Raw genomic sequence first — 17,767 nt, 5'->3', positions numbered from 1 at the left:
GTGTGCATAGTAAGTCCATGTTCCCTACTTATTTCCTTAAAGAAATCAGTATGTAGACCTTTCATTGTTCTTTAGTTCCGAAAGTGTTAAATTTCTTCAGTTATAATTCTCTCAGAAGGGAAAATTTCTTTGTCAATCTACAGGAGTATGATAACGTAGCACACAGGAGTGAATTCTGCCTGTTGTCTTAAGCCTATAGCCACATTTATTTTTGTACTGAATTTCTTCAATAGAATACCCCATTTACGTTCTTCTCTGAACATACCAGAGGTGATATGTATATACATATGTGTGTATATATGTGTATACATGTGTAGATAGTTCTTTTACATATATGCTCATGGAGCGGTGTGTGCATATGTGTGTGTGTGTGTGTGTCTTGAAAAAAATTCTTAAATCTCCCTTATTGGTATAAACCACTGATACACATGGTTTGGTTACTGCCAGGTTTATTATCTCTCTTTTTCCCTGCTGTTAGCTTGTGTAATTGTATGGTTTTAAGAACTTGAATGACTCACCATAAAACAAGCTGAAAAAATAAGGGACAGATGTGTTTCTATGTGTTTTTTGAGGGTTGCTAGGATGGGAACCCTTTCCGCTTATTTCGGAATCTCATCTGAGAGGTAGCTGTCGCCTCCTTAGCTTACCTCCCCTCGCCAATCCTCAGCCCCTCAACCACCAGCAGGATGGAATGCTCACACTGGAAATGCCACCCACCAACTTGAAGGAGGGAGCAAACAATAATACAATGGCCACCCGTCAGCAACAGAAATGATTATTGCAGTCTCCTCCAGTAAGGTTAAATGAAGGGAAACCTTCCTATGCACAAAAGGTAGAGCAAAGGGGACCCCCCCCCTCAGCCTCTTCAAGCGATGATTAATAGGAGACAGCCTACCAGGTCATTTGTGGTAAGAGATCATAAACAGGACCATGATTGTTGATCAGATTTCAAAACTTTGGTCTTGATCTTTTAACTGCATAGAAAAACCCACCCCATGGTTAACCTAACCAGGAGCAGGCAGGAGCCAAAAATTTTAATGAGAGGTCAAACTGACAGCAAAAGAGTTGAACTTTTACAGTTCCAGGGTCAGACAACTTGTCAACAGAATCAAATTCCCTCTTTAACAGCAGCCCAGTCAATTCAACAGGAGTAGAAAGTATAACATGGAAGTCTGCTGGTAAAACAATATTTTATCTTAACATTAAAAAAAAAAAAACCCTCTTTGTAATGAGCTGCTAACCCGTTTAAGCCATGTCATTACATTTCCAGAGCGAAGTGCCTCTCAGTGCCAGGGTGCAAGGATTTCTTATCTACCCTTATCAATCTGGGGGCTTTTTGTGATTTTCTTCTCTTACTTTCATCATTAGCAAATTGAAAAGAATACTATGTCCTTCATGAGCTGCAATTAGGTGCTAATTTAGAAAGTGATGTTAAACAAGATTGTGAACTGCCTTTTTAATAAGGCTCATTTTGAACTGAGAACAGCATTTCTCATCACTGGGGAGACAACAAAGGAAATTATGAATCTAGCCTCTGTCTTTAATTCCACCATCTAAGATCTTCTTGGGTACATACAAGATACACACCTAAAGAAAATTACATAGTATGCAAGGTATCATGAACGCAGTGCAAGCCATTTGAGATGGAGCTGAGTAATGCAGCAGTTGAAGAACTGGGCTGAAGAAGTAGTAGGGGTCTACTCATACTCTGCAGGCTTTCCAGAGGATGTAGTCTTGATCAGCAGATTGCAAGCTGGCATTGAGAAGAGTCATTCCAGCAAAGCAAAGGGGTGTGAGCAAGCAAGGCAAAGGCCAAACATTTTAATAATGAAGTCAGCCTGGAAAAAGTACAGGCCAAATATTTCTAGAACTGGTTTCTGTCACTCACCAAAAGACAGTCCTAGGGGAAGTTTATCAATCTCTGGGAACACCCATTTCTTTCTTTTAAGAATGGATGTATTTAATCTACCTCATAAGGCTTTTGAATATTAAATAAGACTATATATATATATATTTATATATATGTGTGTGTGTATGTGTGTGCCTCTTCAAATGTAAAAACTCTATACTGATATTAACTAATTATGTCATAATTATTATAAAAGCAGTAAAAGTAACTAATAGAAAGGAAAACAATGCAGAAATCAGTAAAGTACATAGTGAAGATTTCTTGTACACTCACCTCACCACAGCCCCAGGTGGGGTGATGGTTAACAGTTTACAACTCGATCTCTATTTGTTCTGTTTTATTTCCTATTCTTGTATAAGCATACATATTATTATTACTTTACAAGAATGGAAACTGTTGCTCTAAACTTGTGTTTTTCACTTAATAATAGAGCATGACTATATTTCTGGTTATCCCTGAATATTCATTTACATGAACACTCTAATTAGTTCTACTGTACCCTATTAATCAACTATATATATATAATTTATATCATTAAGTACATGCATTAAATTTTAAAGTGAGTATATTATGAAGAGATTTCTTTAAAAGAGAGTTCTAGAAGTGAAATTACTAGTTAAATGATATGCAATTTTTAAATTATGATAGTTATTATCTAACGTTCCTTTAAAATGTTAAACCAATATGTTAGCCAAAAAGACAGTATATGTGAATGCTCCTTTTAATAACCTTTATTACTTTGAATAGTTTTTAAAATATTTTTTAATTTTAAGATAATAATAGATTCCCAAGCTCTTATAAAAACTAATATAGAGAGATCTCCTAGACATTTTAGCCAGTTTTCCAAATGGTAAAATATTATAAGACTACAGTACAGTATCATACCAGGATACTGACATCAATATACAAGATACAGAACATTTAATTACATAAGAACTCCCCATGTGCCCTTATACAGCCATACCTATCTTACTCTAACCTGCAACTCCCTCATCAATGTCTGGAAACCACTGATCTGTTTTCCATCTCTATAACTTTGTGATTTCAAAAATGTTATTTAAATGAAATCATGTAGCATGTGACCTTTTGAGAATGGCTTTTTTCATTCAACATTAATAGCCCTGATATCCATCTAAGCTGTTACATTAATAGTTTTTCCCCCCTTTTTATTGCTGAATAGTATTCCATGGTGTGAATGTATCACCATCAAACCACTGCCCTACTTTAGTTGTTTCCAGATTTTGGCTATTATGAATAAAGCACTTCCAGAACTGCATTCAACAGAGGTCGTGAGAGCAGGCATACTTACCTTGTTCTTGTTTCTGTCTTAAAAGGAAAACCTTCAGCCTTTTACCATGGAGTAGAATGTTAGCTGTACTTTTTTTTTTTTTTTTTTTTTGTATCTAGCAGTGTTCTTTATCGAGTTGCGGTAATTTCTCTTCATCACTAACTTACAGTTTTTAATCATGATTGGGTCCTGTCAAATGCCTTCTTTTACATCAGATGATGGGATCTTTTGATTCATTGTCATTAGCCTTTTAACATGGTAGATTACATTAACTGGTTTTCAAATACTGAACCCAAGCTTGCATAGCTAAATAAAAGCCTATTGGTCATGTTGTATAATTCTTTTTATACATCATTGGTTCAGTTTGCTAATTTTTGTTAGGGATTTTTGTGTCTAAATTCATAGGAGATGTTCATCTTGGTTTCTATTATTTGTGTTGCCTTCATCTGGTTTTGGTATCAGAGTAATCTTGGTGTTATAAAACAAGATAGAAATTGTTCCCCTCTGTTCTATTTTCTGTGTGAGACTCTGCAAAATTGGTGTTAAATCTTTTTTAAATGTTTAGTAGAACTCTTTAGAAAAGCCATCTGAGCCTGGAGATATCTTTTTGGGGAGTTTTTTAAATTACAAATTCAATTTCTGTTATAGTCATAGAGCTATTGAAATTACCCATTATAATGGGTAAGTTGTATAAATTTGTGTTTTTCAAGGAATTGGTCGATTTCATCTAAGTTGGCAACTGTATGTATACAGACTTGTTCATAGTATTACTCCTTTATTATCATTTTGATGTCTGCAGGGTATGCAGTGTTAGCACCTTTTCCATTCTCAATATTGGTAATCTGTTTCTTCCCTTTTTTTTTTTTTTGGTCAACCTTTCTATGAGCTCATCAATTTTATTGGTCGTTTTGAAGAACAAGTTCTTGGTTTATTGATTTTCTCTATTGCTTTTCTGATTACAATTTCACTAATTTCTGCTTTTATGTATCGTATTATTTCCTTCATTTTTCTTTAAGTTTATTTTGTCCTCCCTTTTCTGGGTTTTTAAGAATTTAATTGGTTGACTTTTGCTCTTTTCTAATGTATTCCTTTATTGCTATAAATTTTGCTCTCAGTACTGCTTTAGCTGTACTATGAATTTTGATATGTTGTATTTTCATTTCAATTCAATGTATTTTTTTTATTTCCCTTCAGACTTTCTTTTTTGACCTATGGATTATTTAGCAATGTGTCTAGCTCCCAGATGTTTGGAAATTTTCCTGTTACCCTTCTATTACTTATTTCTAATTTAATTTAATTTTGGTTTTGAATTAACCAAAATTTGGTTCTAATTTGTTTTAGAGAAAAGAAAATTTTACTGCTATTAAATTTGTTAGCATTTGTTTAATGACCCAGAATATCCTCTATTTTGAAATAAGTGCCAGATAGCACTGTTTTAAATCTTTATAAAATATATTTACCAGAGACATGGAAATGAAGAACAAACTGACAGTGTACAGCGGGAAGGCAAGAGGGGGATAACAGGGAAAGAAGGGGAAGGGTCAAGTCAAGGAACATCAGGGGCGGGGGAAGGGTTAAATATGGGATGTAGTGGGTGGACAGGGCAGGGGAGAGTAATGGGGAAAAAATGAGGACAACTGTAACTGAACAGCAAGAAAAAAATGTAAAAATAAAATAAAATATTAAGACTATAAAAAAGGAAAAATATGTAGGTAATAAATCTTAAATTTAAATTGATATTTTAAAATCATTAGTAAATATAAATTGTTATGTAATTACATAACAATTCTACTGGGTGTCTATGTACATTATTCATTTTTAATTTGGTTGTTTGATTTTTTATTGATATATAAAGACCCTTATATATTAAGAATATCAGGTCTTTACCGGTCAAATATTTCACTCATTTATACTTAGTCTTTCAAGATTGTTTACTATGATTTTTCCATATACAAACTTAAATTCTTAGGTATTTTAACATCAATATTTCCCCTTACAACTTTGTTTTCATTTCATGCTTTGAAAGACCCTCTGTGTGCCTGTTAGGCAGTTTATGTTCTCTGACTTATATCTCACAACAACTCTATGAGTTACAGCCTCCCTATTTGATGAAGAAAACAGAGGCTTAAAGCATTAAGTAATTTGATAGTTTGGGACAGAGTTGGGATTCAAACCCAGGCATGTCTAATTCCCAAACCTGTGATCATTCTACTGCACTCCTTGGCTCCCGCACTTGACATATAAAAGGCACTGTGAACCGTATAAAGAGTTACAAAACATAGTCACTGCCCTCACAGAATAATTAATATTTTACAATCTAATTAAGATTTATAATTTTCAAATAACATTGGCTTTCAATGATTGATTCCCCACCTTCTGCCTCCTAGATGCTGTGCCTATTAATAAAACATAAACTGCAGTAAGCCATTGTCCTTCTGTTTTCAGAATAGGGCTATAACACGGAGGCTACAAATATGTGGTTTATTTGCCTACATTTGCACAATCTAAAGCTGCCAGAGATATTTCAAACACAGGTCCTCAAACTTCCACTACATGATCACCACCTTCCCTGAGGCAGCAGGGAGTCTCAGCTCATTTCTAATACAATCCTGGAAGCTCAATGGAAAAGAAATGTGAAGCTACTATGGGGCAGCAAAAGCCTTCTCAGGCCAAGGAAAGTGCAACCTAAACCCTGACTGGTCTTCTTCTCCTGAGCCCCTCAGGAGTTAGGATCACGTAGGACTCCGTCAGTGATCCTTTCTGATGGTGTGACTCAGGTTTTGTCAAGAGTAAGTACTTTATTTATTTGCTGATATTGTTAACAGCAATTAAAATTAACTGCTGCTTAAAAAAATAGATTTATTGCCATATCATTCAAATACAATTCACCCACTTAAAATGTAAAATTTGTGTTTAATATATTCACAGTTATAGAACCATCTCCACAACCAAATTTTAAAACAGTTTTATCAGTCCAAAAAAGAAACACTGCACCCCTTAGTTGTAACACCTATGGCTCTGACTCTACAGGTTTTCTTGTTTGAAATATTTCATATAAATGGAATCATACAATATGTTGTATAGTTGATATCTTAAAGACAGAATAAGTTATTTCACCTGAATCCTGATTTAAAAACAAACACTAGTAAAGCAATGTATAAGGTACATGAACATCATAGACATTGTTATAACATCTATGATCTATTAAATATCAGAGGATCATGATAAATGCTTTTAGCAAACATTGTTCACTTGCTGGTATCTCTCTGCCTCTGATTCCTTTTTTGATTCATGTTACATATATGAATCAAAACAATGTTTTTCAGTTCTAGGCAAAATCTCTGTTTATGTAAATATTCAGACAGGCTTCATTTCTTCCATTAGGCTGAATACCATATTTGCTCTCATTTCGCCTCTGCTTCTGATTCCTCTACCACCCACTCCCACAGGATCCTAATTTGGGGGAATTTGAGACTGTGTTTTCCATATAATCTCCCTCTCTAATATTGGTTATCATTAGCAACAGGAGATGCCTTGAAGTCAGGAAAAGAGCAGCTTGACAATCCTGTGTATTGAAAGTAAGAGTGCTCAAGCTCTGTTAATAGTTCCTCAATTGCTCTTAAGATGTCGAAGGATCCTTAAGAAGCAAGTTATCATCCAGATGCAGTTACATGGTTTTAGAATGCTTTGATTTCACTCTCTCAGCAAAAGTACCCTTCTCCAGATTTTTTTTTAAGGCAAAATGTGTGATTAACTATGACCTGAAGAAAATGTAAAAACTCATGTGATCACAAAAATCAAGTTAAAGACTTTTTCCTTACCCCAGAAAGCTCTTCTGGGCTCACAATCCACCACTCCCTCCTCTGTTACCTACTATTCTGATATTTACTATCATAGATTAGTTTTGCCTGTTCTTGAGTTTCACATACACTGAATCATATAACATATAGTCTTGTTTCTGGCTTCTCTCAGTCAACATAATGCTTTTGAAATTCATCCATGTTTCTGTATGAAACAATACTCATTCTTTTTATTGCTGATTAGTATTTCATTGTATAAATTATTATGTGAAATATCTCATGCCATTGTATGAAATATGTAAAAAATTACCTACCAATTCTTCAGCTGATCAACATTTGTAGTTTTTCTATTTGGGGGCTATAATGAATACAGCTACTCAGGATAGTTTTCTGCAAGTCTTTCTGTGGACAAATGTATTCATTTTTCTTTGGAAAATTCCTAGAATAGTTAGTCTTATTGTTTAACTTCATTTAAAAAATACATTTTCCAATATGGCTTACCATTTTACAGTCTGACCAGTGAGTTCTTTAAATATTCTGGCCACAAGTCCTTTGTCACATATATGTAATCCAACTATTTTCTTCCAACATGTGTCTTGCCTTTTCGCTTTCTTAATGAGGTGTTTTGATAAGTTGAAGCTCAGGATTTCAGGAGATGAACTTCAGACATTGAAGCTAATTTTACTGGTATTTGTCTTTTATGGTAATTGCTTTCTCTGACCTGTCTAAATAGCCCTTCATTCTCCCTCAGTCACAATGTTTTCCTTTAAAAGTTTATTTGTTTTACCTTTTATGTCCATTATCCACCTTGAACTAATTTTTTTTACATTGTGTGAGACAGAATACAAAGTCCTTTTTTTCTTAATACATATGCAATTATTCCAAAATTATTTGCTAAAAACAACAACAAAACCTTTCCTTTTCCTATGGAATAACTTGTGCACCTATTTTTAAAAAAATGAATGGACCATTCAAGTGTAGGTCTAATTACAGACTTTCTATTATGTTCCATTGATGCTTCTGCACATTCTTATATCAATACCAGACTCTCCTGATTACTGTAGATTTTTAATGTCTTGAATTCAAGTACTGTAAGTCCTCATACTTAGTTCTTTTTCCAAAATATTGTATAATCAAACTGTCAATTTCAAAAAGGAATAGCTGTTGGGATTTTTATTGTCATTACATTGAATTTAAAAATCAGCTTGATGAGAATTGACAACTTAATATTCCTAAGTTTTTATATCTATGAACATGGTATACTTCTGTCTTTATTTATGGTTTTTTAAAATTTCTTTCATCAATAATTTTCAGTTTTAAGTGTAGAGGTCTGATACATTTTCTGTTAAATTTAATTTAAATCTAAATTCACATTTAATGTTAAATTCACATTGTAAATGCTATGTAGGTAATCATGTCATCTGAAAAGTTTTATTTCTTTCTTTCAACATTTATGACTTTTTTTTTTGCCTTGAAGTACTGATTTGGGCATCTAATGTTGAATAAAAGTGATAAGAAGAGGTATCCCTACCTTGTTCCTAATCTAAAGAGGAAATCGTTCATTATTTTATCATTAAATTAGATTTTAACTGATTGGGGTAGTTCCCATCCACTACTAGTTCATTGAGAGGTTATATCAACAAATGGGTGTTGAATTGTGACAAATACTTTCTCTCTGCCTCCTCTAATTATCATATTTTTATCCTTTCATTAATTTTACTGACTTTTGAATGTCAAAATAACTTTGCATTCTGGGAATAAATTCCATTTGGTCATTTTGTATTATAATTCTTAAATGTTACTAGGTTCAGTTTGCTAATATCTTCATAAGGATTTCATAAGAAACATCTCTTTAATTTTCTTAAAATGTCTTTAAAAAATTTGATGTCAGTCTTATACTGATCCCACTAAATGAACTGGGAAATATTTTTTCCTTCTCTATTTTCTGATAGAGTTTGTGTAAAAGTGATCTTGTTCTTTACATGTGTGACAGAATTTATAAGTGAAAACTAGATGAAATCTAAATATTTCTGACAAGTTAATCTAACAGATGACATTGCAAGAAAGGTCCAGAATTTAGAAGATGCATAAAAACACATTCAATCTCAAATTGCTACAACCAAAACCACCTTCAAAATACATCACAAGAATAAAGAACAACTTCAGACAGCACGAAAAGATGCCTTAGGTGGACATTCTCATTTCCGGGGAGGCACAAAGCTATTTTAACAAAAACAAAAGAATAGAAGAGAAAAAACTTATCCAAAAGAAAAATATTTTAAAAGTCTAAAATGACATTAAAAAATCAAAATGGTAAGAAAAATCAGATCAAGTTTTGGGGTAAATATATGGGATGAAATGTTGGGTTGTTGTTCTTGGAGAAGTCTACTGTTCATGGGTAGCTAGAACTTGGAACTGGATATAATCGCTGCATTAGAAAATGGAGACCACTAAGATTAATCTAAAGGAATTTTGAAGAAATTGATTGATATAGTTGAGTCGAACTCTTAATAACTTTTGAAGAGAACAGAAATCAAATGTACACTAAATTAATTGTGTAAAATAAAATAATTGATAGAGTTAAGGATCTACTAAAAATTATCAAAGTGAGAAAGTTTAGCTACAGTAAAATAAAAAGAGCAGAAATTTCAATTCCTTCCTGAACTGCACTGAGGAAATAAGTTTTCACTAACTATCCAATTTGGAAAGAATTTACCATGGAAAAATAGAAGAGAATATTTTCAAGGAAGATAAAAAGATTAGCAATGCATGTAAAGAGCTGGACACCTATAAAATTCGAGACTCTTTGAGGAAAATTTGAAATACTCACTATTATCAAATCCAACTTTGTTACCTGAGAGAAACCTTCTTAACGTAGAAAGGAAAATGCATGCATGGGATAAAGAGTTACTGAAGAAGAATTTAAATGCCTCAAAAAGCATCCTTACTGTGACCGATGTTCCAAATGGGGTATCAGGCTGGTGGGGACTATCCTCTGGACATCCAGGTCCCTGACGAAGGAGGAACATCAGACTGTGGTAGGATCCAGGGTTCAATGCCAGGTTTGGACCAGATACCATCTCTGTAGAATCAGGATACCAGAAGCAAGATCCTCCCACCTGGCCAACTTTGCCTTTTGCAGTAATTTCTTCATAAGACAGACCTTGTCCTAGCCCTCTTCACACTGCCTGACAGTTTGACCCTCCTCCCCACATACACACAAATGCTGGCCCAGAGTTCTGACTTCATTCTCCTTCCCATCAGAGGGATCCCAGGAAGAAATTTCTGAGAAGAGGAAGCTAAGGAGGAACATCTTAGGAATCTTCGCCACTGATTTCTCTGGCTGAGCACATTCTCCACCAGCAAGAAATGTCTCTACAGCAACCATTGAATTTGGTTCTGTCATACAACCAAGAAATTGTGAATCACCCTTTGAGTTGATCCCACATTCCAATGAGACTACTTCTGAAAATCAAGAGCCACAGGAAGATGGATTTTTGTCTCTCCACTATAATAAGTTTGATGTTTTTCCCTTCTTCTTTTATTGTTAATAGCAAGTAAGTGATAACACAATGGCTCAAATGGAAGGCATTATAATTTTTAAAATAATATTTTATAGCTGTAAATTATTCAAAAGCAAATCTGAAAAGTGAATTGCTTCTACTTTATTCTATTTGTAGGTAGTATAATTAATATGTCTTCCTATTCACAAGTTTACTGAACTATTCCAGAAATACACAAAGAATTTTTTGTCTTCTATAACTGTGTTGAATTTTTGACTGCCAGTCAAGATGGAGGCATAGATAAACACACTTTGCCTCCTCGCACAACCACAAAAATGAATTACAACTAAATCTCAAAAAAATAACACCAAAAACTGTCATAAAATTGAACTGTATGGAAGTCCAATGACCAAGGATTTAAAGAAGCCACATGCAGACAGGTAGGAGGCGTGGAAATGCAGACAGGGCAGAGAGCCAAGGAGATGTGGGATAGCACAGAGAGGCAGTGGTAGAATAGACATGAGCAGTCCCACATTTACATGTGGTGGATAGAAATAGGGAGGAATATCTTGGAAGTGAGAAATCCTAGTTGCAGGCCAGACTGCATAGCCCAGGGTTCCAGTGCTGGGAAGATAAATCCCCATAACTTCTGGCTGTAAAACCCACTGGGAGTTGGGGTGGTGGAAAAACCTGCTGGATTTTCAGGAACCTTTGTTTAAAGGCCCTGCATGGTGTTAAAACATGCAAAAATCCACCCACTCTGAGTTTCAACACTAGGACACACTAGGACAACAGCTGGAAGGGTACCAGTCACATATGGGGAGTGGGTGAAGTGACTGGAAATGGGGCAAGTGCTGGACAAACACCAAGAAGCTTAGCAGCAGCACAGTCCCCTTTCCTAATTCTTCCCCCACAGAGTCAAAAAGTGGTGAAGTGGGTTGCCCCACCTTGGCAAATGTATGAGGCTCTATTTCATACAACTTAAAGGTGCAGTAAGATGGGGAGTCAAAGCAGCTGTACCTAATGCACAGAAACAAACACAGGGAGGCTGCCAAATTGAGGAGACAAATAAATATGGTCCAAATGAAAGAACAGAACAAAACCCAGGAAAAGGACCAAACAAAATGGAGATAACCAACCTGTGAGATGCAGACTTCATAACACTGGTAGTAAGGACACTCAAAGAACTCATTGAAAATGGCAACAACATAAAGGAAGAAATGAAGGTTACACTAAGCGAAATAAAGAAAAATCCATGAGGAACCAACAGTGAAGGGAAGGAAGCAGGGATTCAAATCAATGATTTGGAACATAGGAAAGAAAGAATCATTCATCCAGAACAGAAAGAAGAAACAAGAATTCAAAAAAATGAGGATTATGTAACAAGACTCTGGGTCATCTCCAAACGTGCCAACATCTGAATCATAGGCACGCCAGAAGGAGAAGAGGAAGAGCAAGACATCGAAAACTTATCTGAGAAAATAGTGAAAGAAAACTTCCCCAATTTGGTGAAGGAAATAGACCTACAAGACCAGGAAGCATAGAGAATCCCAAACAGATTGGACCCAAAGAGGACCACACCAAGACACGTCATAATTAAGATACCAAAGGTAAAATATAGAGAGAGAATGTTAAAAGCAGCAAGAGAAAAGCAGAGAGTTACCTACGAAGGTAGTACCCAGAAGACTATCAGCTGCTTTCTCAAAAGAAACTTTGCAGGCAAGAAGGGACAGACAGGAAGTGTTCAAAGTGATGAAGAGCAAGCACCTACAACCTAGATTACTTGATCCAGCAAAGCTATCATTTGGAGTGGAAGGTCAGATAAAATGCTTCCCAGACAAGGTAAAGCTAAAGGAATTCATCGTCACCAAGATATTATTGCATGAAATGTTAAAGGGACTTATTTAAGAAAAAGAAGATCAAAACTATGAACATTAAAAAGGCAACAAATTTACAACTATCAACAACTGAAACTAAAAAAAAACAAACCTGAAATAGTGTTGAATTTCTCTTTTGTTTTATTGCTCTTATTTTAGTGATAATAAAACATGAAAACTTAATGAAATTATGTTTTTTGAGATAGTGTTTTACAACTGCTTTTGTGTAAATGTGAATCTTATTAATAAATTTTTTCCATCTTATTTTATTTTTAGTGTAAGTATAGTGTTATTGTTATTTAGTAAATTTCTTTTATTGATTCAGAGACACAAAAATTTGCCTCTCTTCTAAAATATTTTTGAATTCTCTTTCATTTTACTACTGTAGGTAGCAATTATATATTTCTGTGAAAAAAAATAAAGTATCCAACTGATGAATTACCTAATAGAGGAAGTTATTGCAAAGGCAATTATCAAATATTAGTACAAAGGAAATTAAATGGAATAATTTTAAACAGTAGAAAAATCTAAAAATATATTGTCAATCTGACTTTAAAATGCTTAGATAATTTTGATATGGAAATGAGCTTATTAAATTTTCCGGTCTAAAAATGAAGACCTCTTCATTTTTCAGAGCACAAGTTGACTATCATGTTGATTTCCAAGGGTCAACAATGCCATTGGAGTCTAGGGTGGCCTATCACAGTAGTTGAAACTGCTTTTTTTCTCTTCCTTCTAAACTGGTCATCAACTTTCCCACATGATTTCTTTCTTTTGACATAACCACATAATAAGGCCCATCTCCTTATTACTTTCTTTCTTTGCTACCTCTCCTCCCCTACCACCTTTAAGCCACTTCAGAGTTCATTATAAATCATATTTCTTTGACTTTTTTTATATTCCCTGTGCTTTGTTTTCTGACTCCATTTCCTAGATGATAAACAAAAAGACTTTTGTGTTTTAGTTCTTTCATGCATTAAACCATCTTTCATCCTCTCCTCTTAACTATGAGGAATTTCCTCAGACCAGGAAGCACTGTCCACCTCTGAGGTTCTTTCTTCCATGTTACAAGCTAAAATTCCTTCGAAGGTACATCAATACATCATAGTAAACCATTCAAATGGATTTATGTTTAAGTGGACCACTTATATCTCAAGGATCTCAGAAGGAAGTCTCTCATCTCAATGTATCCTAAGAAAGGTAATTTTCTGATAAAAGTAGGCAAACGAAAATGTGTAGGCTTATATGTAATGAATAATTTACTCTTAAGTATTTGAGAATTTACCACGTGTAGCATTATTTTTATTAAGACAACATATGTTCTCCCACATTAAATTTTAATATCTTTGACCAAAATTCAGTTCTACTCTATAAAACTACTACTCAAGATTATAAAACAGGAGCTGTGAAAATAATCCTAAATTGGGTGATGTTGGTTAACTTGCTTAACCTCACTGAGCCTCTACTTTTTCATCTGTCAACTAGAAATCATAGTGTCCACCTACTTCCCAGGATTGTTCTGACACTCAAAAGTAATAATATTATCCCTCTCATACACTCTGTCTGATCCAATCCCATCAACCAATCTGCCATTCCCAGGAGATTTATCAAAGCTCCTAAGCTTTAGAAAGACTCCTCTCCTGCCTGCCTCTTTCTGTGTCCTTCTTGGCTCAGCAATGTCCTAAACATTTGCAACAGCCTAGTTCAAATGTAATCTGCAAACTTTCCCCAGGAGCAGTAGCGGCTGCCTTCCCTGACCCCTTTCTGATTGTGTGCAGATCTCAAGTAAAGCCTAAACCATAATATGATTCTCTGTCCTTCACTGGCTTTGTTAATTCCAAAAGAATAAGCAAGTGTTTAGTTCTCTTTGGATCTTTGGATCTCTTTGGATTCCCAGGGCCTACCACAGTGTTTCATACATATTTGACATTCAATAAATATTTGTTGACTGTTAAAATTGTGTTTTTATTTCTAGTACCAACAGATGTCTGAATCAACCTGCTGACTAATAAAAGCTCAGCCCATTGTATGGAAATTAGAGCAACATGGGCACTAGTTCCACCACTACAGCTTCCACTTGTCGTAGCTATCAGAAAATCAAAATGCTATTTCAGTAGCATATGGGACAATTTCCAAACCAAGAATTTTTGACAGACTCCATGGTTGCCTGTTGGATTGTGCTAACTTGCTATTGACCCATTTGCATTTCAGCAACTAGATTCTTCCTAATAATTCAGCTGCATTAATTTTTCCGTATCCAGGGTAGTAAGTATTCTCTCTCTAACCTCACTGTTTGGGGGTTGTGAAATAGGATATTTATATTAAAACCAACAAGAATTTGTGGTTACATGGCTTTCAGTATACCAGGAATGGAGCTTGCATTTTTAATGTGCTTTGATCCATGTTGTTTGTATACCTCTACAGGATCATGTCTTAAATAAATTTTCTGAAATCTAGGTATTCATTGTAGAACATAAAGTAAAATAAATTACATTACAATTTATTTCTGGGTAATAAGTAAGCTGAGGATGATGTGTTCCATCTTTTGATGGAATGCAAATTTACCATTAAAAGACAAATTCTTCACTTCCAAAGTTTGAATAGGGTGGTGCTTTAAAAAGCATTCCATCTGGTTAAATTTAGGGTGCTGAAAAAAGCCCACTATAAGAATATTCTCTGGCTCTGGACCCATAACATTTTTACTTGATTATGAACTGGATTCATTTTCATTTACTTGAAGCACAACCACATTGCTGGGTATTTTTTCCTTCTGCAACAAGGCAGAGTTGTCACCATCCATGTTGACTTTGGTAATACTGTCTTCTCTGAATAATGCATTTCAGATGCATTATCACCAGTGAAAGAAAAGTTTGTCTCTACTGGCTGACATTTTAAAAGGATGTTTCTAAAGACTTCACTTGTGTTTTTTTTTTCCCTTTACTCATCTACCAGCCCTTTTCTTCTTAGTCTCCTTCTCCTGTCCTTTCCTACCCTGCCCTCATACCCTACCACCTGCTCCCTGACTCTTGTCTTATCAAGTTTCAAACCAACAGTCTTTTCTGCCTCAGCCATTAGAATGGTCTTCATGACTTACAGTTCAGGACTCCTATACTTACCATTGATAATATTAATAAAAGAACAAATGAACAAGTCAACATATGAACCAACAGCCCAATACCTTCTACTTGCTGATTGATGTCATTGGTTTGCCTATTTCCATTATACAAGAATGCAAGTGTCTTTGTGCTGAGACTCTTTGAGAGGAAAAAAGTGAAGCCAAAGATAAAGTGAGTGAAAACACTTTAAATATTTACCTTGCTTCACCAACAGTCCTGCCCAAGAAATTCAATCAATTCCTGAAGGCCAACCAATCAGTACAAATGTGGGGACTCTCCAGCAGGAGAAAAGAAAATAAAGAGCTTCACTGAAAAAAGACAAATGCAATAAACAAATCTGGTAAAATACAGAAAAGTAAATTGGGACCTATTTTAAAGCTATGAAGAAGTTCAAAGATAACTCTCTCCATATGGGCTGGAAGTCTACTGTGATTCAAGTGCCAATGTCCAACAGTATCAAAGCAAAACTTAAAGATTTAAGTAGGTTTTCGAATAGCCTAGATGGACATTAAAATGTTGCATTCCCAAGCTATAAAAGCAAGCCATGCCTTCTATATTATGTACTATGGAAAGGCTATAAGAATGACTGGGGGAAAAAAAACAGTGGTATTTGCGTTAAGGTAGCTGTTCCTATCTTCACCCATTCATCTAGTTTACTGTGCATTTACTATATGCAGGGACTGTGCTTTCTAGTAAGGTTACAATGGTGAGCTCAGAAGGCATGGCCTCTGTTCTTACAGAGCTAATCATGTTGACTAGCACTTACAATGTGTCAGTCACTATGTCAGGTACTTCACCTATATATTAACAAAATATTAAAATCTCACAATCCTATGAGAGATAGATATTATTACATTCCCCATTTTACAACTAAGGAAACAGTAAAAAAAAATGAGGCATGGAAACTAACTTGCTTAATGTCACATAGCTAGTTAAATGTCAGAGCTGCACCGTGAACACAGGTCATTTGGTCCCATCATTGACGCTGCCACCACTATCCCTTACTGCATTGTAAAGAGATAAAAATCCATCCCATAGCCATGCAAATCAGTGTGTAATCACAAAGTGAGATTAACTGCTGGAAAAGAAAGGAAGCAGCCATCTAAGAGAACACAGAATAAAGGAGCCTGGCACTGGGGAGATGAGAAAAAGGAGATGGGTAGAATGTTGGGCTGTCAAGAAACTGACACTTGAGCCCTGAAGACAGCATCAGGAAAGAATTTTTCACTGAGAGACTAGTGTGTGAAATCGTTTTGGTAAGAAGAGGCCTGGTGAGTGTGGGGTGTAAAATGAGACCCAGGTGACTGGAGAGCAGAGTCAGGAGGAGTGGTGCAAGGTGAGAATGGGAGGGTGAAGGCCAGTTCTAATTATCAGAGCATTAAAGACAAAACAGTCTTACTTCTAAGTACAATAAGAAGCCATTGAAAATTTCAAGCTGGTAAGTGACAAAAGAGGTGACTTTGAAAAATCACTCAGGCTGCCATTTGGGGAAAGATTCAAGTGGATGGAGGGCACCAGCTCTACAGTCCTTGCCGTGGTCTAGGTAAGAACTAATAATTATCTCATGAAGTCCCAAATTACCAAATCCAAATCACCATTGTCTCTGTTAACCATGAATAAGAAATCTTATCCTATATAGTCTCTCTTTTAATTTAAGTAGCTCGTTTCACAAAGTCTCATAACTTACATGCTACATAGCTAAGTTGAACGGGTTATAAAATCAATTAAAAAATTACTCAAAAACTGAGGCATTATCAATATTTCGCTCTGTCTTCTACCCTCCCATTCAGTTTGACTCATTTACAGATATAGGTACTTAGAGAGATTCAAGCTAAAGACTTCAATTTCTACCAGAGATTCTCTGCTCCTTGAAGACACTAAATGAAATGATCACATCAGGCAATTCAAGGAGAACCAAAACTATGTCCCAATATAGAGAGACACTATGGTGTTATAGAAGAAGACTGGATTTTGAAACCACATAGGTTTGCCATTTTGTAGGTTTACGACCTTAAGCAAGTTCCTCATGCTCTCTTTGCCTTAGTTTCTCAGTATAGAAAATGGAGATTTTAAAACCCACCTTAGAGAGTGGCTATAAGAATTACAATTTGTATATATGACTTACCTGGAATATGTTAATTGCTCAATAAATGCTTCCTATTATTAGGCTCAGTGCTTAGTTATTGATTGGCTCTCAATTTACCATTTATTTAATAAATTCTTAAAGATCTACTATGGACCAAACACTATGCTGCATGCTTAGGGATTACTAAA

The sequence above is a fragment of the Pteronotus mesoamericanus genome, unplaced genomic scaffold, assembly GCF_021234165.1.
Source record: "Pteronotus mesoamericanus isolate MK-2021 breed Mesoamerican mustached bat unplaced genomic scaffold, CSHL_Meso_final contig_90, whole genome shotgun sequence".
Taxonomy (NCBI): domain Eukaryota; kingdom Metazoa; phylum Chordata; class Mammalia; order Chiroptera; family Mormoopidae; genus Pteronotus; species Pteronotus mesoamericanus.
The sequence above is the reverse complement of the archived record's forward strand: the minus strand, read 5'-3'. Positions refer to the sequence as shown.